This window comes from Felis catus, chromosome B3 (genome assembly GCF_018350175.1).
Source record: "Felis catus isolate Fca126 chromosome B3, F.catus_Fca126_mat1.0, whole genome shotgun sequence".
Lineage (NCBI taxonomy): Eukaryota > Metazoa > Chordata > Mammalia > Carnivora > Felidae > Felis > Felis catus.
The window spans coordinates 139,846,332-139,870,194 of NC_058373.1; the positions used below are offsets into that span (position 1 = coordinate 139,846,332).

The following is a 23,863-nucleotide window of genomic DNA, read 5'->3' on the forward strand; positions in this document are numbered from 1 at the left end:
CTGAAAGAACAACATAATTCTTTCCATCTTCACGGTTTCCTTTGCCGCCTTACCGGCAGTGGCTTCATGAATGTCCAACTTAGACGAGCCTTGAGGAGTTGGCCTGAGCAAAATCGCCTCCTCATCCAATTCAGCCAGGGATCGCTGGCCACCACTTTCCTCTTAACTCGTGGGGACCCGTGACCTTTAACATAATCACCTTCTCTTCTCTCTGCATCTTTAAGCTCTTCTATAATAGAGGGAGACATCCCCCCCCCCCCAGGACTGTGGTGTTCCTTCCTTAAAGAAGATCCAAAGCCTCTTACCGTCTCCGTCAGCCACATGGCTCGAGCAATGCTTTTCCCAGGTGGTACTTTGTCAGAAAAAAGCAGAAGTTGAAAAATGTGGCAGAAAATTTGCATGCATCCCCGAGCTGAATACTCCTGCTTTTGTTTTCATTTTGAAGATATGAAGTCTGAGTCGTCACTTGTTCTCACCGCATTCACTGGAAGTCCCGAACAAAATATTTATTTTCTTGAACCTTCGCTTCAAGAATAAGTAGATAGGGAATATTTCTCGTAACCTAAAAATTTATTTTTTTTCCCCCCTTCTAACTTCCCAAGTAGAAAAATCTAGGTGTCTGGCCCTCTGACGTTTATTGACACAAATGTTTCACCCGCTACTGTCAGTGGGAGAAATAGGTGTTATAATAATCATTCTTCTACCCGAGGGAAAAAAAAATATGATGGGAGTCTATGTAAATGGTAGGTATGTGAAGACAAACGTTTTGACCCGGGAAATACTTGCTGTGGTTCAGAGGAGCGGAGTGCTCTCGTCTATTTCTGTGGCTCCTCTGGTTTGGACATCTAGAAGGTTCTCTCCTCTGCCTCATGGTCGTCCCTACCGTCTGTGCAGAGGCTTGGTCTTTGCCTTTCTGGAAATGTCTGGCCAATGCCGAACCACCTCTCATTCCTAATGGAGACGCAGCTACCTCCTGGCTCTCTCCAGCTCCCATCCCTGCCTTAATTTTGCCTCCTCCTCTCAGCTCAAACAAGAGTAGATCAGTTAGGAAGCAGGGGAGAGCGGAATAATGATTCCAACGGATTCATTTATGGGACACTTTAGATTCTCCACCCACACGTGGAAGCTTCCCTGTGTTATCTGTGACCTGGCCCCATCCATGCTGCCTGTGCCATCTGTCAGCTCCTGGGGATCTGGTCACTCTCAACCACCTTGCTCTTCTTGTCTATTTTCTTATTTCCTACCTGTTCTCCCAACCAAGTCTTTCTTGTCTCTCAAGACTCACTGTAGCTGCCACCCGTGCTTGAACTCCTTTCCTCACGTCCGCGGAATGGGCCAGATGCTTTTCTTTCCTGCCACACACTGAATGTGGCTTCCCAGTTGGTATTTTATAGAGGAGGAAGTGAAGTCAGGGTGAGAATAAAGTGAACGTCCAGAGGCTGGGAAACGTCACATTTGAAACCCAAAACCAGGTGTTTGTGAGGCTGGAAGCCTGGATTTCCCTTTCTCAGCTCTGTGCCATTGGGCCAACTCCCTTTCTAAGCTTCAGTTATTTCATCTATAATTAATAGTATGAAATGCATCGGTAGGGTCGCTAAGATGTCGGTCAGAATCCCTGGCATATAGTAGGTGCTCATTAAAAGTAAATTTCTTTGTTTCTAGGAACTCAAAGCTAGGGACCAGCATGAAAGAGAACGAGAGATGTCTTTAGGAATGTTCTTTGTTTCATTCCTTCCCATTTAGAGAGAAACTTAAGGTCTGCAAAATCAAAAACAAACAAAAGCACATACGTGTCACGAATGGCAGGATTTCCTTCTTTTTCGCTGCCGAGCGATATTCCATTTGCGTATACGTATACCACGTGTTCTTTATTCCTTCATCCATCGGGGGATACTTAGGTTGTTTCCATGTGTTGGATCTCGCAAATGATGGTGCACTAAGTGAGGAGGTGCAGGTATGTCTTCAAGAGAGTGATTTCATTGCCTTCTGATATGTAACACAGACGGGAGATTGCTGGATCGTATGGTAGTTCTATTTTCCATTTTTTGAGGAACATCTACACTGTTTCCACAGTGACGGCAGCAACTTACGTAACCACCAACGGTGCACGAGGGTTCCCTCTTCTCCGCACCCTCGCCAGCACTTGTCTCTTGTCTTTTTGATCCCAGCCTTTCTGACGGCTGTGAGGTGATATCTCCTTGTGGTTTTGATTTACGTGCCCCTGATGATGAGGGATGGTGAGCCTCTTTTCATGTGTCTGTTGGCCATCTGGACGTCTTCTTTGGAGAAATGTCTTTTCAGAAATGTTGTTTGCCTGTATATCAGTTGGGTTATTATGACTTTTTTGCTATTGACTTGTAGGAGTTCCTTATGTATTTTGGGTATTAACCCACTATCAGATATATGATTTATACATATTTTTTTCCATGCCGTTAGGCACCTTTGAATTCTGTTGTTGTCATGCAGAACAGTTTTTAGTTTGGTAGCGTCTCATTTGTTTGTTTTTGCTTTCATTGCCTTTGCTTTTGGTGTCAAATGCAAAAAGTCATTGCCAAGGCCGATGTTAGGGAGCTCTTTCTCAATGTTTTCGTCTAGTAGTTTTATGGTTTTCTAAGTATACAACGCGTTTTAAGTTGATTTTTGTGTTTGGTATCAGAGTGGGTCCAATTTAGTTATTTTGTGTGGGGGCATTATGCTAAGTGAAATAAGACAGAGAGTGGCAAATACTGCATAGGATCCCATGTATGTTGAATCTTAGCCAAAAAAAAAAAAAAAAAAAAAAGGAAAGTATATCTTATAGAACAAAGAGTAGAATGGTGGTGACCAGGGCCTATGGGGGTGGGGGTGGGGGAGAAAAAGGGAAGAGAGGTTAGTCCAAGGGTACAAACTTTCAGTTATAAGATGAATGAGTTCTGGAAACCTGGTGCATAACATGGTGACTGTAGTTAATAATACTGTATTGTACATTTGAAATTTGTGAAGAGTAGACCTTAAGCATTCTCACCAAAAAAATTAAAAAAAAAATAAAGGAACTGTGTGAGGGGATGAATGTATTCATTAACTTGAGGGTGGAGATTCTTTCGCAATGTATACATATATCAAATCATCACATGGTACACATGAAATATCTTGTAATTTGATTTGTCAACTATACCTAGAATAAATATAGTTTTAGATTATATATTTAGGAAAATATATTTTTCTAAAGCTGGAAAAACTGTGTTAAGAGGATAGATGTGTAAAGTATCTTTGGCACACACACACACACGCACACACACACACACACAGCCAAAGGGACACCAGGATACTCTGGAGGCGTTGGATATGTTTATTACCTCCTATCGTGGTAATGGTAACAATAGTGTGCATATGTCCAAATTCACGCAACTTATACGTTAATTCTGTATAATCTTTGTACACAAGTTACACTTCAGTAGAGCTGAAAAATCTGGTATATACGTATAATGGAGTATTATTTGGCCTTAAGTAAAAAGGAAATACTATCATTTGCAACAACACGAATGAACCTCAAGGGCATTGTGTTACATGAAATAAGCCAGTAACAGAAAGACACATACTGCACAATTCCATGGTAGTCAAACCCATAAAAGCAGAGACTTGGATGGTGGATGCGGGCGGGGGCACGGGAGACTGCTACTCAGTGGGTGTAGTTTTAGTTGTGCAAGGTGAGTAAGTTGGAGCCATGTACCGTCAACCAAGAGACTGTAGGAAGCAATACACTATTGTGTGCCTCAAATTATGTTAAGATATGATCGATGTTTAGGATAGATCTCATGCTAAATATTCTTAACACACACACACAGACACATACACACACACACACACAGACAAGAAAACAAGGTCAATTTGAGAGGTGATGGATACGTTTAGTATCTTCATGGTGGTGACGGTATCATGAACAGACGGCCATGTGCAAACTCATCGAAGTGTGTACATTAAATGCGTGCATTTTTAACGTAAGTTATTTCTCAGTAAAGTTTTCACACAAAGAAAATAAGACACAGCCACACACGACCGTTGTTACGATGCTCTAAATTTGCCTGGTTAAAATAAGTTAGTTTGGATTGGTATTTTAATGGCAGTGCTTTAAAATTGGAAGTTCACTAAAAATGCATCACATTATTGAATACATAGCCGGCATCCGTGGACTCAGTAGGACTTTCTTGAGTGGCTTCTCTCGGACGGTCATGGCCCTGGAACTGGAATGTAGGAATACACTAGACATAGATTCTGTCATCAAGTGGGAGGGACAGCTGGGAGGGGAGTCCTCATGGAGTGTGGTAAGTGTGATAAGTGAATGCTAATCAGTCGATCGCTTAATAGTAATGAACTAATGTTAATATCTGTGTGGGAATAGCAGAAGAGGAGGCAAGCAGCTGGCAATGGACAGTAAGAGAAAAAAATCAGTCACTTGAGACGACTCTTAAGGAATAAGCGGAAAAATTTCAGGATTAGTCAGGTCATTCCAGGCAGAAAGGGAAGTGTGGGAAATTGAAAGAGGCGTTAAGTTGAAACAATGGTAAAAGTTCCAACGTGATGGTTAACGTGGGAGGTGGGGAGTGAACCCAGTTTCTGCCGGGGAAGTCTCTAGAAGGCGAGACAGTATGCAGTTCGCGTGTTGATTTTCAGAGAAGGCAGGGTCATCAGCTCCTTCCCAACTCAGACCCTCTTCCTTCCCACCCCTGCCCTGTCTGTACCTACAAGGCACCCCGGGTGCCAGGACTTGGCCCATCACCAGCATCAGCACAAGTGGGACCCGGTGGGGAGGGGGCTGCCTGCAGTCGATGGAAGGCCAAGGCCAGCAAGGGGAGGGCGCGAGGGCCAGCCTCTCAGAACCTGTTTAAGACAACATGAAAAACCACTCACGTACTTTCAAATAGGTGAAATTTCGCTTTCAGCTTTATTTACCTGAGAATGAATTTCAGTTTGAAGAGGCCTTTATGTCGTTTGAGACGAAGCACCCAAGATATAAGCAATTTTCAACAAGAGTACTACACATTTGTCTTTATAACAATTTGTGTGTAACAGCTTTTATGCAAATGACACTAAAGTGGCACCTTTTTTTCTAAATTGGACATTTTTATGGTTATAATTTTCTTCTGTAATAACAGCAAAAAAAAAATGGCTGTCCCAGTGGGGTTGAACACTTCATCTTCGAGCACCGTCTTGTGAAGTTGGAGTGACAAGTTTCTTTCATTTGAGCAAAGAATGACAAAAAAAAAAAAAAAAGTATTCTTTGTCTTCCTTGTCTTAGTTTTCAGAGGTAGTTCAAGTTCGGGCGCCTCCCTCCCCCAACAGCGTGGTGTCAGAAAATCACCACACAGCTTCCAGGCACCAAAAATATGGCTTGCTCTTTCTTCTTTCGAGCTGAGTGGCATACATTTCTCGGTTAGATTTCACCTGCAACACGTTGTTGGGTCTTTTGCATTCATATCCACGTTCCCCCAAGTCAGACAGGTGACTTTTATAGACAATGGGGTTTAATTGACTACGATACAATGGAATTTATATACAGTATTCTGGGCGAGCATCCCGAGATACCCATAGAATAATCCAGGTTATTGTTGCTTAATCGACCGAAAATTTTCGCAGAGACAACAGAAGAAGGCGTGTGTTTCAAACAATGACTTAAACGTATCCAAGGACTCAGCTAAACAATATATATATAATTTGTGACGGTGGAGGCCTTTGGGATGGGCGATCCTGGAAGGTCGTAGCAAGTGGTGGAGAGCAGAGATGGCGAGAAGTGCTGGAAAGAATTGGAAAGATCGAAGGCCTGACCCTGAATGACATTGGAGGGCTCATACCCTCTCTCTGTGCTTCTGATTACTCAATGATAAAAAAAAAATGTTCTTTCCTGACTTTTTTTTCCCCTCCTCATTCTGAGTCAGTAGTTCCAAGGGGCTGCTGTAAGGTGTTCAGAGAAACTTAGCAGAGAATTAGCTCTGGGGTTTTGAAATTTAGAGAGAGCAAGGGAAGGAGAAATTGAGAGGCGAGGAGACAACCGTCGACTACAGTGACAACTTGGTGGGTACCATGGGAAAAAGTCTAAGAGTTGGCTTTACTTCACCTAGTCCTTAAACCCAAGGCTTTAGAACTCTCTAGGTGTTTGACTTTCAGGAAATAACTTGCCCATCGGGCAGCTGTACCTATCTCATACGGTTCTCATGAAGACCGAATGGGGTCGTAGGTATACAACCCATGGTAACATTTATCAGCTGGTGGTTACAGTGTTATTAATATCATTAAGATTTCTTTTTACCATTGAACTGAGATAAGAAGCTCTCCTAGAAGCCACCTACTCTGTTGCTAATACCATCCAACTCAAAGGGTTGTAGTAATTTCTGGCTTAAAAAGTTTGCACCTCTGATGGATAAAGCCATACAAATACAACATGTGTTTTGTGGCTTCTTTCCTGGGGTCACATGGTCTTTTGTTCATCTACAAGCACTTATGAGGGTGTATACCTGCTCCTTAGGCAGGTCCCGGAAATTCAGAGATGGGAAACACAGTCCCTGTCCCCATCAGGGATTTGATTGGAAAGGAAGGCTAGACCCAGAAGCCATGTTTCTTTTTTCTCTCTCCCCAAGAGGGTTGGGTCCCGAGTATTTGCTGGTGGGATATTGGGTGGCTTTGACTTTCTTCCTTAACCACTTGTGGAACAGGTGAATGTCTTCTTTTTTATGATGAACATATATTGTTTCTAAAATCAAAATGCTGCTCTCATTGTGACATGAAAAAAATACAAAATAGGGCAAAGTAGTTTGAAAGAGAAGTTGGCCATTGTTGGTATGCAGATTTTAAATTAGAGGGATTTTTAACTCAAAGACGTATGTGTAAGTTAATATCAGTACAAATATACACATAGGTGTATACGCGTATGAGCTCTGAGTATATGCATATACACATGGCCATTAACACATACCAATGAAGAGGCATTTCTTAAAAGAGCACTTCTTTAGCTCTATTGGCATCTCTCTGGTCCCTGGGTCTTGGTGTTTTCATCCAGGTTCTCCTTCATCCAGCTACCCAGGGTGGACCTCCAGTGCTGCCTTGCAGCCCCAGCCTTTGGCCCCGTTGGCTTCTGACTCCAGCCCAGAAGTCTTTCCTAAGCCTACCCTTCCAGAAAAACAGAGGAGGGGAGAAGTAGGGTCCCTGGGGTTCCTCTCTCCATACTGCCACTTGCCGAGTTTAGTCTTCTCGTCAAGAAATACAGAGAGTAAGGGCAATCTCAGAGACTGTTGGGGGGATGAAACTCTCTGATACATGCCGGTCATCTCCTAAGCCTTGCTTCTTCTACTTCTGATCTGATCCCTGGGAAGAAGGATAGTGACATGTGAACCACCTGTCAGTTGATTAACAGGAATTAAGAATTTTTCCAGCAGGGAGTAATTTTGGAGACTTGTACGATTTGCCCATTGGACTGATGAGAAAACTGAGTATCAAGGTAGGCGGTGCCTTGTGCTGGGGACACAGACCAGCCTGCGGTCCCGCCAGCAGGTGTCCACTGGGGAAATCCAGCCCCCAGGTCTTAATCTACAGACCATACCCTGCATGTGCAGCACTGTTTCACCTTGAGCTTTTATGAGCAGAAATGCTTAGGGGTCGGTGTGCATATATCAGCATATCTATATAGCCTTACAGAAACCAAATATTGAATGTCGTCATTCTAGGATTGCTGCACAAGACAAAGCAATTTGCATGGATCCTTTGTGAGCTTTCTTTTCCAGTGGTAGAAACTCATTAAAATCTCATGAAATCCTTCCACATAAAATGTGAAGCAATACTGAGCTGCCTCCCTAAAAGTTAATATGTGTGTGTTGAAGGGAGGTGGGGGTTGGGGGCACAGATTTGAAGCAGCTCATCATTGGGTCCAGCTGCCATAGTACAGGGAAATTCCTTAGCATATTTTAATTACTGTCTGGCTACCCCTGTAAATAAATGAGCCAGTGGCTGGAGCCTGGATCAGGCCGGGGACTGAAGCAAAGGCGTGGAGTCCCAGTGGCCCGTCCACTTGCAGCAGGGCTGAACTTGGGCATGATTGTTGCAGCGAGAAGAAAGGCTGCTGGTCTACCTGGGATTAATGAGTACCCAGGGAATGTGGGACGGCTCTAGGCTGGAGCTGGGGTCATTAAATTCCGCTGGTCATTAATCCCCTGGAAATGCCCAGGGCTGAGGTCATTATTCTTGGGAGATAAAAAATTCAAGACCAAACAGCACAAGAGCATGAATATCGCGCATTTCTCAGATTGGTGGTGTTTTTCAATTTGTTGGCAGAATGCAATTTCAGGGAAACAAATTCTTTTTCACATATCCACCGTGCAGGCATTGATCATCTCAACCCTACATTTGAACTCGTCTGGCATTTTTTTGTGTCTCCCTACTGTGTGTCGGGAGCTGTTATTAAGTCAATTTCCTTTAGCCCTCCGGGTGGTGAAGGTAGCATTGTCAAGTTTAACGGCGAGGAAATCGAAGATCGAACAGTGTTAATGACTGGGGCCAAGTCATACCGCTGGACAGCAGGTTGGCCAGAACCTACTGCTAGCTTCTTCAGTCTTTCAGCTCAGTGCCTTTTACACGCATCTCAGCTGACTGCCGTGGGGTGCAATTATTTAAGCGGTGTATCAGAACTTGAAAATGTTTAGATCCCTTCAGCTACTCATCCTCTTTGGAGCTTCCCGCCCCCCCCCCCCCACCTCATTCCTATAAGTTAGAAGAGAAGCTCAGTCCCACTCTATCTTCCTACAGTGCCTGATGCAGCTAGCAGGGAAAGCCTGTGTGGTACGCATCCTTTTCTTGCACGGGGCGATGGGACATCTTCAAACTGGCCCAGACTCTTGGAGCTAACCATGCTGTCTGAATGAAGCTCTACGATTAGAGTGCCTAAAACGATCTGAGTCGTTGCAAGTGGGGCTTGGTGGACAACTTTCCTTCTCGGTGCCTCAGTGTCTTCATCTGAAAAATGGGGCTCATGATTGCCCCCCCCCCACAGGACTGCTGGAAAGATGGATAAGCTGGTGTTTGTAAAGCACTTAGAACAGTGTCTGACTCGGGGTACACAGCACAGACGTGCTTATAAAAGAAAATAAAGTCAAACCAAGTAAGGAAAAGTAAAATAATAAAACCACATCGGATAAAGTAAAATAAAATGAAATAGCAAAGTAAAATAAATTAATAAGGCTGGGAAACAAGGCACTGTTCTTGTTCTTCTGAGCCCTGGGATCTGTTGGCAGGGGCAAAGTACTTTGCGGTGTTTATTGGCCTTCGGGATAACTTGGAAATGTCTTCTGGCTTCATCAGTTTTATTGAGAGCTGCTTGCTTCCTTCTGCAACTGCACACCCAGAATGCCAGCAAAGCCATCTTGTTGGTGGTTAGCCTTTTGTTCATTTTGTCCCGGCCTTACGAGTTCTTTTGTTTGCAGAAGAGAAACAGGTAGAAACGAGCATCTATGCACGGGGAACCTTTCATAAAACCATGCTGCAAGCCAGGGCTTTTTACCCTATTCTCCAAGGCTCCAGGCACCTGAGCTTTCAAGTCATCTGGTGGGAAGGGAGTTTTGAGTTAACGCAAAGCCTTTGTTTGCCCCACACCAACAGATGGAAGTTTGGGTAACTGTTTGGTGCATTGATGGCGTCACAGCTATCATTTCTAATAATCGACTTCTTATACATATTCATTGGGAAACATTTTGTAATAACATTGGGAACCATAAAACCAAGAATTAAAAATTCAGCTGTAGTCGGGGCACCTGGGTGGCTCGGTGGAGTGTCCAGCTCGTGATTTCGGCTCAGGTCATGATCTCAGGGTTCATGGGATAGAGCCCTGGGTTGGATTGTGTGCTGACAGCGTGGAACCTGCTTGGGACTCTCTCTCTCTCTCTCTCTCTCTCTCTCTCTTTCTCTTTCTCTTTCTTTCTGTCTCTCTTTCCCCCTCCCCTGCTCATGTGCTTGCTGTCTCTATCAAAACAAATAAACTTAAAAATATTAGCTACGGTCCCTTTTCTGCAATAAATGGTCAGTCTTCTTTAACTACATGCCTTCCCACTTCCTTGCTATCTGTACGTCTACACGGTCCTATTTGTAGCAGAGATCCAAGATGGATGGAGCTTTTTCTGCTCAATAGTAATCCAAGGTGGGTAACTTGAAAGACTTCACTCATTTTGAACTCTGTCTTCCGATGTGTTTGGTTAAAAAAATTAGTTACCCTCTTTCATGACCGTGATTGAATACCCTTCGGCTTCAAATAATTGCCAATGAGAACAGGGTGTATCATTTTTAAGACGGCACTAGGAGAAGGGATAAGTGCTCCGGGAGCAGTGACGAGCCAGTCCCCTGAAGTAGGATTTTCAGACACTTTCAGAGACGCTGTGCCTTCATTTCCCAACATACTTGGTGATCAACCACAGGTGCATTTACCTCATTTGGGGAATCCCTCTTCTTAATTAAATGAATTAAATTGCTGCAGTCCCAGAAGACCTGCCATCAAATTTAGCGACCTGGGATGCTCGATGACTGCATCTTTGCTTGGGATGCTGTGCTATGTCATTCACTCATTGCTTGATTTAATATATTTCTGTTGAACACCTTTGTTTTCAAGGCTCCAAGGTAGAACACTGCTTCCAAAACTATCAAGTGCATTTGAGCATCCTGGGGTATAACTAAAATGGAGATTTGGTAGAGCGGGGGGCTAAGAGACCCAACCTTCTTTTTTCTTTTTTTTTTTTTTCAACGTTTATTTATTTTTGGGACAGAGAGAGACAGAGCATGAACGGGGGAAGGGCAGAGAGAGAGGGAGACACAGAATCGGAAACAGGCTCCAGGCTCTGAGCCATCAGCCCAGAGCCCGACGCGGGGCTCTAACTCACGGAACGCGAGATCGTGACCTGGCTGAAGTCGGACGCTTAACCGACTGTGCCACCCAGGCGCCCCTCAAGGTGCTCTTTAAAGGAAGAGAAGTGGAGACACCAAGCAGGAGCTGGGACCTGGGTCCAGGAGAGAGAGGACAGTGGTTTGGACCCGGGCGGGAACAGCAGGTGGGTTGGTGGTATAATGCTAAACACAAAGCCTGCAGGCTCTTTGTTCTTTTAAAAACCGAGGGATGTGATTGCCGCTGGTGTGTCAGCCCTGCTGTGGGTCTGGTTGCTGGTATCGCCCTGGATCTAGGCAGACGCTCTGCCCCTGGGAGGGAGACGGGAGAATGGCCTTCCTTTATAACGTAGGGGCCAATCACTTCTTGCACAAGGCACTCTGGGCGACAAAGGTGGGGCAGGGCCAGCCCGCCCCCCCCCCCCCACGTAAACCCTGGCAATCGCCTCCCATCCCTGAGTGAGTCTGAGGTCACCTCTGCACAATGTAGGCATGAACCAAAGAACCCCTTCAGATCAAAATGTCTGTGCTGTCGACCTTCCTTCCTTTGTCTTTGCCTCTTTGTTGCTCAGATGTTGTGTGAGCCCTGGGTGAATCCCGTGATGGCTTTCTCCAAATCCAGACTGAAGAAACGGGTTACAGGGATGGGCTCTCTGGTGATTTAAGAGGCGGTAGAGAATACGGGGGGATGCCCACGGACTCCTAGGCTCCTCTGCTTTGTGTCCTACTAGCTGTGTGGCCTTGGGCAAGTTGCTTAACCTCTGTGTCTCTCCTTCCGTGAGAGCTGCACAACTTTGCTGCCAGGATTAACCGAATTAATGTAGATTAGCCAACCACCCCCAGAAGCATCTGACTCAAAGTTAACAGTATATACGTTTAGCTATTACTATAGATGCTGCGGTCGACATCTTACTATGATCATTACCTGGGTAGCGAGGCCGTGACAATGTCACCGATCATGGGCAAGACCGTTTTTCATCTGAACTGGGTGGATTTATAGTCCATATATTCCATGGTCCATCTGGAGAAGACACAAGGGGAAAGAGAATGGCCTTCAGGGCCCCACAGGTCCATGTTGAACCTCGCTTTTAGCATTCACTGGCTCTGGGACTGGGGAAAGGAATTTGAGTTTTTCCCAGCTGAGCTGCAGTTTCCTCTACATCCCCATATTCCCCTAATTGGGATTAATGGTTTTGACCTCAAAGTTCAAGATGAAGATTAGACATGGTGACCAACATAGTAACTTGACCGAGGTAGATCAGTTATCAGCGGCGTACTCAGGCATCTATCAGATACTTGTCAACAGCCAATTATATGCCAGGCACTGTGCTCAACACTGGAAATGCAACACGAGCAAAGAGGAGGAGGAAAGCACAGGCAGTTGTGTAGGACCTCTACTAGGGTAATGGTAACTTATCCAATCAGGGAAGGATCCCGTGAGCCGACGACATTTGCATTATTATCAGCGTTTGGGTCCTCAATCACGCAAACGTTCCTTACTTGACCGCAAGTCAACTTGTATCTAGCCGTGTGTTTGGTCAATTCAGCGTAGACATCATCGGTCAGTTGCAAAATGATCTCGATCTGTGGTGTTGTCAAAGACGGCTTTCCCCATGTGGGTGGCAGAACACCCCACCGCCCACCCCACCCCATACACAAAGACGTCAGGGTCCTAATTCCCAGATCCTGTGACCAGGTACCTTGTCTAGCAATAGAACTTGCGGCTGTGATTAAGTTAAGGACCTGGAGATGGAATCGTCTTGGGCTATCTGGGTGGATCCAGTCTAATCACGCGGATCCTTAAAAGTGGAGCGCTTTTGCCAGCTGAGGTCAAAGGGATATGAGACTACAGAAGAAGGGTCAGAGAGACATCGTGTTTCCGGCTCTGGAGATGGATGAAAAGACGCACAAGCCAAGGAGAGTGGATGGTGTCTAGAAGCGAAAAAAGGGCAGGGAAATGGATTGTACTCTGGGAAGAAATACACGCAGCTCTGCCCAGGGATTTTAGCCCAGGGAGACCTGTGCTGGGGACTTCCAGCAACAGAAAGCTAATATACCCACGAAGGCAGGATGTCGTGTGTGCCACGCTTCCCTTTTGAAGCAGCCGATAGTATCCCATTTTGCAGATGAGTAAAAGTCGGGCCTCAAGGAGGATAAGCCATCTGCCAAGACGAGCCAAAGAGCGATCGGCGGCTAGCGTTGCCAGGTGGGGCCGTCTCGCTCGAAAGCCCGTCCTGATTCTGTGCCACCGGGAATGGCTTTGATGGCTAACCTCGTTTCCCAGAGAGGTGTATGGAGAGCCTCGCGGCAGCGACCACCAAACGTGGCAGAGGCGGAGCAGCCACGAAAGCTCCTAGGCCGCCGCGCACCTGTTGCGCGGCACGTGGGTTAAACTCCGCCTTCAGACGTGGCCGGGTCGCGCCTGTCACGCCAGACACAAGTCGCGTGACCGCCCTTGTAGCAGCTTTGCCGTGGAGGTATCATCTCCTGACTGCGCTGTTATAGATCTCTTCAGTCAAGCAGCTGTCTCACGTGCTGAATAGCCTTTCATCTTGTCAAACACTTCCCTTCGCCTTTCTACAGCTTTCTCAGCCAACATGTACACACCTAATCAATCTCATGCCACTGTCTCCGCACTTTTCAAAACCAAGAGCACTGCCCCAACCGCTCTCTTAAAGAGACAATCAGCTCTTTCTCGTCGCGCTCCAAGGATGGCTTCTTACTAGGAGGGGACGTTTTCCGAGCAGCGGAAAGGAAGACGGGGCCGAGGTTTGAACTTGCCTGCCTTTTCCACTGGTTCAGTTTAGGAACTCCTTGCTCCGCGCGGGGAAGACACGTGGGTTGGCGTCCTTGCCCTTTTCCTAACCTACACACCTGTTGAAAAGGCAGATTTATTTTCAGTGTGTTCTCATGTATTCATCACCTACACGTGAAGCCCAGGGTCTGCAAATCAGCAAAGCATGTAGTGTTTTCCATCTTCCTGAATCAGAACTCACATAACTTCTCAGCCTTAGCCATACCTTCCACCTCCCCATTGCCTTACCCCACATGCTCCTGCAATGCTGAGCGGTGTTATTTTACGCCTCCGTATTTACCATGGTCTTACCATCTTCTGTAATCTCTCCCTGACCTCTTTTATGGCTCCTAAATATTCTTCCAACATCCCCCCTGCGTCTCCCAGTATGCATTTCTCTATCCTTGATACACCAGGGAATAAATACACCTGCTGTTCTGTGATATATGTTCATCAAATGGTGGCATTTATCTTATCATTTCCCGTGAAGCAGAACGCCAGAACAGCCCTATTCTTCACCCTTGCTGGTGCCCACGCCCTTGGCCGTGGACTCTTGCAATCTTCCTTTCTAACGTGGACTCAGCCATACAGCCTTTGGCCAATGAGATGGTAGCAAATGTGATGTAAACAGAGGTTGGCAAAGCACCGATGCAGTTGGCCTTGCCCTTCCCCTAGGGTGTCCACCATTGCCATGCGAACATGCCTGGGCCAACCCCCTGGAGGATGAGAGACACGCAGAGCTGAGCCCGGTCTCCCCAGTTGCCCAGCTAACAATTAGCCAACCTTCAGACATGTGAGTAGATTCAAGTGAGATCGGCAGAACTCCCGAGACACATGAGCAAGAACGTGTTTCTTACTGCACGCTACCGTGATTGTGTCTGTTCAGCAGAATGCCATGGCCGTAGGGGGCTGATACACTCCCCTATTAACCTACACTCACCTTAAGGCCAGACATTGAAGCTAAGTCCTATTCATATCCTCAAGGCTCAATGTTTAGTAGTAACTCAATAAATAATCATTGAATTGAAGGTGAAGTGATTTTCAAATTCTGTATACATAACGGCAGCTCTGAATTACTAATACTTAATCTGGGCTTTGGTTATGCAGAGGGAGCCTAATGTCATTTTTCTCTTATGACTCCATGTTATACAATTTCCATTAGGAGATTGATCCTTCATTTGTGTGAAGATCGAGGGGCAGCTGACTTCAGAGTCAATCCTTAGGCACAGCGCCTCTCTCCATAAGCCATGTCTGTGTACCAAATATTAATTAAAACCTCTTATTTTTATGGTAAACACATGACTTATAGTATAGTATAGTATAGTATAGTATAGTATAGTATAGTATAGTATGGGGATTGTGTGCAGGAAACTGCATGGAGGAAGGAGTCACTCATGAGTTAATGTGAGGAAGGTGATGGACAAAGTAATTGCTATTTGAAAAAACTCAAAACAGAACAAAACAAAACTCTCTTGCGAGGCATGTGATTTAGCGATAGACTGTGGTTTTCGCAATTGTACTTTTGTTTCTCAGTATGGTTTTCCTTTTAAATTTCAGATTTGCTGCAAACAGATCCACACAAAGAAGGCACTGAACACATAGGTAGATGTGTGCTCTGTTTTTGTCTTTCTTCTCACAAAAAATAATACAGACACACACACACACACACACACACGCATGCGCGCACACACACACACACGTGCACGCAAACACATACGTGTTTGAATCAGTTGGGATGGATGGAGGGGAGTCACTTCAACCTTTAAACCCCGTTGACATTCACAAGGTGCTAAAAGTCAGCTGGGGTCTCAGCTCTGACGGATTTGCATCTCTTTGAATATGACGCTTGAAAAACCCCAGCGATAGATTAAATTTTGCCAAGGAGAAAATGAGAGAGAGGCTTCCACCTCTCAGGTCTGCTGGGAGGATCTTTATGGTTGATTTACTTTTTTTAAATAAATGTTTCTTTATGTGTTTCCCTCAGTTCCTGCCCAGGCTGTCTCATACAAGCCGTAACTTCTGCCCGTCCTATCAGCCAGCGAACAGTAAGTCAGCCCGGTTCTAAGTACAAGGTGAAGGGATATTTCAATCTAAGCTGCATATACCTTCTGTGTTTTCTGATTAAAATGTGCAAGCAAACCTTGGAATAAACTCTACCTGACATGACTTCTAAAATAATTTACGCTCTTTGCAAACCTGGGATGTAGGAATTGATTTTGGTGCCTGTCACTATATTTCAGATGATCAAAAATGGATCAGAGCTTTTAAATGAATTTAATGACCAAAGATGATCCTGTATATATGTATCTCTCTCTCTCTCTCTCTCTCTCTCTCTCCATATATATATATATATATATATATATATATATGGCAGTGAGGTTAGAAAATAGAACTCCTCATCTAAAGCCACAGTAGAATGTTATTTGTTTCTTATAAAAATGACACATAGTAATCATTAAAAATTTGCAGAGATAAGGAGGAAAAATTACTCCTAATTAAACAAGCTGGAGGGACCCATTGCTAGCACCTGAGTGTATTTTCTCCCGGTGTTATTTATGTCTCCAGGTTGTTTCATATAGGTTAACTTATAAAACAAGTTCAATTTTGTTTCCTGATTTTTATCGCTTGCGATCATGATGATGAGGACGAGGAGGATAACATTTGAGCAAAACTGATGTGGAACCTTCTAAGGACGATGCATATGCTGTCTTGGTTGTTTGGTCCTCAACACAACCTATCTGATAGGTTCTATCATTTCCTTACTTATAGATGTTAAGTGATTTGCTCAAGGTCATACAATCATATGCTTCTAAAGCGCTGATTGCAGCCAAGGTCATCTGATTCTTGAGTCCTGTGCCCTTAATCACTATGCTATGATACAAGCTTTTTCAATATTATAAAGTAATTATAATTATATATAATATAAACATATATATATAATTGCAATTAAATATATACACATGTATATATATATAATTGCAATTATATATATACATGTTTATATATAATTGTAATTATACATTTCTCTCTGTATATATAATTTTTAGTGGTTGTAGGATAGGCCAGCAAACATTATTTGCTCTATATGCATAATGCATTCTATGCAAATGTGTCCCTCTTGGAAGTGTATAAAGAGGAAACCCTGTACAGTAACATTATATAAATGACCTATTTTATCTTTAAGCCATTTCTCTGTTTCTGGATATCAGGTGGTAACATATTTTACTCCTTGATCCACTCGCCTTGGTGGAGTTCAAAGAGCACCAAAGATCCCATCCTATAGAGTTGGGTTTGAATCTCAGCCCTGCAACTTACTACCAGTGTTTTCCTGGACAAGTTGCTTATCCTCGGTGCATGTAAGGCCAAGTGGGGGTGTCAGAGAAATTAAATGAGATGCCATTGGTGTAGATAGGGGTTAGCCTAGGTGCTGACACTTCACAGGTGGCCAATATATAGTAATATAGCAATCCTTTTCATTATCAATAAAATTTTATAGTGACTGCCGTGTTTTGAGCAATAGTTATGTGACGATGAGTGGTTGGATTCACTCAGCATCACCACCCAATAAAATGAGCATTCTTTATTCTCTTTGCTACATGAGGACAATGATGCCAGAGAGGGCCAGTGGTTTTCCCAGGTGAGATCTAACTGGACAGCAGAGGGTCTGGTTTCAGAGGGGCACTCCGGCGGCATTCTTTGCTGGACTTGGATCTAGCCATGAAGTGCCTTGAGAACTCTGCAGAGCAGGTAAGGATAAGAGGGGCCCTGCAGGACTTCTGGAAAGGAGCAGATAGCTCCGTCTGTGGTAGCCTGTGACACAAGTGTGCTCAGGAGTGAACAAGGCTGGAGTAAGGAAAACCGGACGAAGGGCTGTTATTGGAATTCAGGCAAGAGACAATGAAAGAAATGAGGACAGGAGACAGTGGAGATGGGAAGGAGCAGGTTCTGAGAACTCCGGCAGAGGCAGAACTTGTAGGTTTGGTGCTTTGGGGGAGACAGGGAGACAAGGGGGAATGACATGTCCGAATTTTTGTTTATATAATACAGGGGAAACCAGTAGTGTAATCTACCAAGAGAGAATGGGAAAGGGTCAGGGGAGGTGGTCAGTTTAGCTTCGGACAAGTTGACTTAGTTGCCTAATGGATGCCAGATTGTTGGATGTCGATGTCTGAGGCTCAAAAGCAGAACCTGCATTAGATTTGTGTGTTTTCTGCACCCTGAGGGGCTTGGGATGGGGGAGCTCGTAGGAGTATCCAGGAAGAGGATGAAGGAAGATAAGGAAACTGAGAATGGGGCATGAGGAACAACATCACTTAGGGGGTGTGCAGAGGCCGGGCTGCGTGGCCATGCTGCACTAAGAAAAGAATCCTGCAGGGGGCGCCCCAGGTGACTCAGTCAGTTGAGCGTCTGACTCTTGATTTTGGCTCAGGTCATGATCCCAGGATCCTAGGATGCAGCCCTGTGACAGGCTCTGTGCCGAACGTGGAGTTTGTTTAAGATTCTTTCCACCCGCCCACCCTTTCCACTGCTCTCTCTCTCTCTCTCTGTCTCTCAAATTAAAAAAAAAGAAATGAAACCTTCTATCTGAATGGCTTAGCCCAATGGAAGCATATTTCTTCCTCGTGCAAAATGTGATGAGGGTTAGCAGGGCTCTCTCCATCTAGTGACTCAGGGAACAAACGTCCTTGCATCTTGGACCCCAACATCTCAATAATTGGCTTCCAAGGGCCCTGAGAGACGGGAATATCCTACATGAGAGATCTTAACTTCCTTATTTGGAAGACGTACATATCATTATCCACAATTAATTGTGCCTAACCACAAAGGAGGAGGGCAAGGACGAATGAGCACAGAAAGAAGAAATGGTACGATGGCTGAACATGTAGTGTTAAGTCTCCCATCAACTCTCTGGTACGTTTCCAAAATCAATTATGAATTTTAAGACTCTATTCAAGCACCATTGACCCGAATAAGTGTTGATGTCACAACCTGAGTTGGTGGGGGCTTGAGGAGTGATGACTAGAGTGCAAAGAGATAGGAAGCCAGCAAAAGAGAGAAAAGGAACTGTAGAGAACTGTCCCAACTCCAGAGGCTGTGCAAATGGAATCCAACGGTATCTGCAGAGGTGTGGGAGATTCTCTAAGGAAGACCCATCTGCCTGGCAGGGTCTGGAAGTCTAAGCTGATATTAAACTCAGAGCACATGATTGCATCCAATCAATTCTGTTATGGAAGGACTGTAGAGCCTCGGGGGATACAGGAGGGATCTAGAGAATGAGAGAGCTAGGCATGGAGACAAAACCAGAAGCTTGTCTGTCCTGGAGGCAGATATTACAAGTACCCATGGATGATGCTGGATCAGGTACTGAGTAGGGCAGGGCCCCAAGGTTAAAGGCGAGACCCCCAGCTGGGATGTCCTGGGAAAGGTTTCCAATCTCGACTTCAAGGTAGCGAATTGGTCTGGCATTCAGGTCTGAGTTCTGCCTGGTCTCTGCTCCCGATGACCTGCGTCATGCTGGTTCGGCGCTTTCTTCCCCACCCTCTCTGGGTGTTGGTTTTCTTTTTCTTGACGGGGGAGGGAGCGGTGAAGTAGATGACCCATGAGATCTCTTCCCCTTCTAAAACTACCAATCAGTAATTAACTGAGATACTGTAAAATGCAGCGCACGTTCACGAATGCTGTTACGCAAGCTGTTCTTTTTATTAATCATGGACGGCTCTCCCCCATGCTCGGAGCTAATGGGTGTCGACTGCAGATTTAGAAATGCATTTAGAGGGGCATTCAGAAGGGGGATGCCGTATCAAAACCACATAAAACTTCTCATGAAGTTTAATTGTGATGCACTTCCCGAGAGAGGCAGAGCTGTTATCACGTAAGAGCAATTCCCTAGCGCATGCCGAGTTGAAAATAAAACACAACGCTCCTCATAACCACGCTGGCAATATTAGGAAAACCCAATAGCGCGAAGCATTTGGAGGTTAAACGTTCCTTCTTGCTCTATTGGAGGAACATCTCATGTGAACGTGGCAGGTGCTGTGTTTCTACAGCGCGTGAAAGGGTCGGTAGACTTGGTGTCAGGAGCCTTCCGAAGAGGTGTGTATGAGCAGCCTAATTTGTGATGAATCAAACACCCTTAATTCTCTTTTCTCAACAGCTTCCCCATTTCTTCCACCCACCCAATCGCAGGCCATTCTTGTGCCCTGGGAGACATTCTCTGTGCCACCTGCTCTGGCATTGCGGGTTAGCCACGCACGTATCAGAAAACTCGCTCGGAGGAAGCCGGGGGTCAGGTTCTAGTGCAGGCTTGCACACAAGAGCGAGGTCCTTGGAAGAAAGAAGGAAAGGAAACGAGGGCAGCCGATGACCTAAGGAAGTGCATGGTGGGGCAGGTGCACAGCCCTGCCCGGCTTGCATGCACCCCTTCCCATCACTTCCGGCCAGCATCGCACCCACCACGTGAGGCCAAGAGGCCTGGGCTGAGTTAGGAGGATCTGAGGCAGCCAGCTAGAAGTTCAATGACTTGCTGGGGCCCTGCAGTTAACAGGTAGAGGGTTTGAGCTGAGATTCAGGCTTGTAGTTGCTTATGCAACACAATCTTCTCCACACTCGTCACCATTATTACCTCCCTGCTCAGCCCTCTGTGCTGCTGGGCTGCTTCCTGGGTTCCTGCTTCTGTTGATTATGTGCAACCGTGCTTATGATTCCTCTGCATCCCCTTTTCCTGTTGCTCTTGCTGATGTCGTGTCGTTCGACATTTGCTTTATTTGTTGGGAACTCTAATGGCATGGATAGTCACCCTGCTTGGTCATCAGAACACCTCCACAAAATGCTCTCTGGAGTTTGGAAGCATGATCCACCTTGTTTGAATCACATGGCTAGAAGTGACCAAATGGGAATTTGATCTGAATCTAAAGACCATTCTCGGGGCACCTGGGTGACTCAGTTGGTTGAGTGTACGACTTTGGCTCAGGTCATGATTTCACAGTTTGTGGGCTCAAGCCCCCCCATCAGGATCTGTGCTGGAAACTCAGAGCCTGGAGCCTGCTGCAGATTCTGTGTCTCCCTCTCTCTGTGCCCCTCCCCTTCTCTCTCTCAAAAATAAAATAAACATAAAAAAAAGACCATTCTCTTGCCTGTAAGCCATATGCTTCCATGAAGCCAAAGGGAAGGGACTTTGGATTGGGATTTTATCAGACAATGACCCTTTCCCAGGTACCGTTTGTCTGGAGATGTAGGATTTATACCAGATTGGGGAAGAGGTGATCAACAAGGTCTTGGGGTGAAAAGAACGTAGAAAGTACAGATCATATCATGTGGAGCTTGGCAGTGTGAAAGGCAGGGCCGGAGGTGAGAAGTAATCTAGACTTAGGAGGTGAGGAGCTTCTGGAGAGCCAATAGGGAAGTGAATGTGGGGATTCACAGCATCACAGAAAGTGGTGGGCCCCCAAATGATGTTCAGTGAAGAGAGGTAGACTGGAGGGAAGGAAGGAAGGAAGGAAGGAGGGAAGGGGGGAGAGAGGGAGGGAAGGGGGAAAGAAGGAAGGAAGAAAGGGAGGAAGGAAGGAGGGAAGGAGGGGAAGAAGGAAGAAGGGAAGGAGGGAGGGAGGGAGGAAGAAAAGAAGGAGGGAGGGAAAGAGGGGGAAAGGCACTATTCTTGTGTCTCTGCTCTCATACTCAAGTGAGAGTAGACATTTTCAGAGACATAAAGTTTATCATCTACTATAAATCTGATTTCCCAGAAAAGCTATGACAATTTTGGTGTTTTGAGACAAGTGATAAAACCCCATCACAGACAGGGTAGTATGTGCTAGTGGTCATCAAAATGATTTCTTCTCGTTCCTGGTCACCATAGGCCCTGGGGCTCACTGGAGAGGGAGGAGGTGGAAGCTGGGACAGCACTGCACAGTACATATCAAGAAATGTGTCAGGACCACCTCTCTCCTCTGATCTCTGCCTCGCATGCTTCCCTAAGCAACACACAGACCTAGGACCTCCCTGGGACACAGGCACATCATCTCCAGAGGAAGGACAGTGGTGTCTTTGGAGACTGAGGTCACTTGAGACCCAGAAAGACAGATGTCACCTCTCTCCACAATTTTCTGAGCTTTCCCCACATGTTCTATTCTCTTCCTCAGAATGGTGCTGGGACCTCAGCAGGTGAGGGATTATTTTATCCATGGTGGAGATACAATCAACCATGTCATCGCTGAGGCTCAAAATGTGAGGTGACTCTTCCAAGATCACACTCAGGAGAGCAGAGCCCGGCTTGGCTTTCTTTATATGATGCCACCTCTTCAGAAATCATTCTCACAAAGGCAATCCCAACCCCTCCCTACCCTGAAGTTTTATCTGATGGGATACCCTATGTGCAAATGGGCCATTTTGACCATTCTTTTTGGACTGTGCCTTTCCTTATAAACTATCCTTTCAGGCGCCTGGTTGGGCAAATTCTCAGGAAAAATTTAATTTGCCTGGTATATTTAGCATTTTCAATGAATACTTTGTCTCCAAACCTCGTTGGAAACGACTGCTTTTCTTGCAGATAATACAAAACAAAGCCTGGGTTTAAAAATAAACAGAGCACTAAGATGACAACCATATTGACAAGAATACCATAAACAAGCCTGGCTCCAGATCAGATGCCTTTCCCACGGCGTGCCTACCTTTCACATGTTAGTGTTGTGTTTTGTCTCCCTACTTAATTAAAACTGAGTACCTAACAAGGGCCATGTTGTAAAGGGAATTTGTTCCTGAACTTGGCTTTACATGGAGCCATTGAAACAGCCATGTTTCAAGTTGCATTTCCTGCCAGCTTTGCTCTATTGTGTATTTCTATTTGCAGGTTATCTTCCCCTTTCTGTTTCATTTGGGAACAAATACTTAACTTTGGCCCACCTTTTGAAACATCCTTCTCAACATAAATTCACCATGTGGGTAGATTTTGGCATGGTGCCTGTTCTAGGTGCTCCACTGTTTCTACTCTGACTGCTCTTAGATTTTTCAAACGTCACCCCGATCTGCCACAGTCTGCCCGATCTGAGCTGTCAGCACAGAGCCCGACACGGAGCTTGAAACCACAAACCGCGAGATCATGACCTGAGTCGAAGTTGGACACTTAACTGACTGAGCCACCCAGGTGCCCCAAGGCCTCTTTGACAAGTCTCCAGCCTGTACATTCCAAAAGCATGTCACATGCAGACTATTTAATGTTTATTCATTTACTTAGCAAGTAGCTGCTACAATTCTAGACGTTTTTCTGTGTGCCCCTATTATGTGCAAAGTGCTGAGAGAGACACAGTCCTTCTTTTCAAGATGTTCACAATGTCCTGGGTAAATAAAGACACAGGCAAGGAAATTATGTAGCTAGCAGAAGTCATCAGTAGTTATGTGGAGGTACAAAATGCTAGGTTCCTATATAGAAGGGATGTTTCCATTGCAGCTGGCTTCAGGAAGGGGTGGCCTTTGGATGTGACCTGAAGGAAGACCCTTTCAAAGAGAGAGGTGGGAGTGTCACCCCAATGAGGGCACAGCAAGAGTCCAGACCATATGGACTTTCTTCCTGGAAATGACCAGTGGTCCAGCACATTTGGGACACTGAGAGTAGTTGGGGAGATAAATTGACGAATCGGATGTGAAGGGAATCCTGGGGATAGTGTGTGGAGGGCTGTGAATACCACATCAGGGGTACAGAATGTGATTCTAGTGGGACATTTCAGAGGGTCCAACACACCAATCAGTTTAGACACTTCATTATTTTCCCAAATGCACCTGGCCTGGTTCACTCCTGGGTTTTACGCACAATCATCTCTTCTGCCTGGAACGATATTCTTGTATTTCTGCGCATGAGTTTCCACCCATCCCTTTCTCTTCTGACTCTAGCCTAGAGTTCACCTTAAGTGTTTCTGTGTCCACACACACACTTGTGCATGTGTGCGTACGAGTGTGTGTGTACATGTGTGTGTGTGTGTGTGCGCCCCGTTTTACCCTCTGTATCTGCTTTTGATCTTTCAGAGGTGGCTCAATGTTTCTAGTCTGCTAATGGCACTCTTGCTTAGTTTTGTGGGTTCATTCTGTTTTCTTGCCTTCCCTGGCATTTGTGAGATTTTTTTGTGTGTGTGAGCAGTAAAATACTGCAGTTCCGCCTGCCATCTTGAACCCATCACGCGAGTTCTTTAAAGAGCC

General features: G+C 45.4%; 1 long non-coding RNA gene across 2 annotated transcripts in view; it reads left to right on the forward strand.

Moving 5' to 3' along the window:
• LOC123386200 overlaps positions 1-23,863 on the forward strand; it is a 34,764-nt gene that overhangs the window by 6,214 nt on the left and 4,687 nt on the right. Inside the window, exons 1-3 of one of the 2 annotated variants that reach the window (XR_006599974.1) lie at positions 14,355-14,474; positions 15,239-15,283; positions 15,666-15,726. This is a non-coding gene — a long non-coding RNA (uncharacterized LOC123386200). Of the gene's footprint in view, positions 1-14,354; positions 14,475-15,238; positions 15,284-15,665; positions 15,727-23,863 lie in introns of those variants that run through there. The other variant, XR_006599973.1, reaches the window with a different exon arrangement.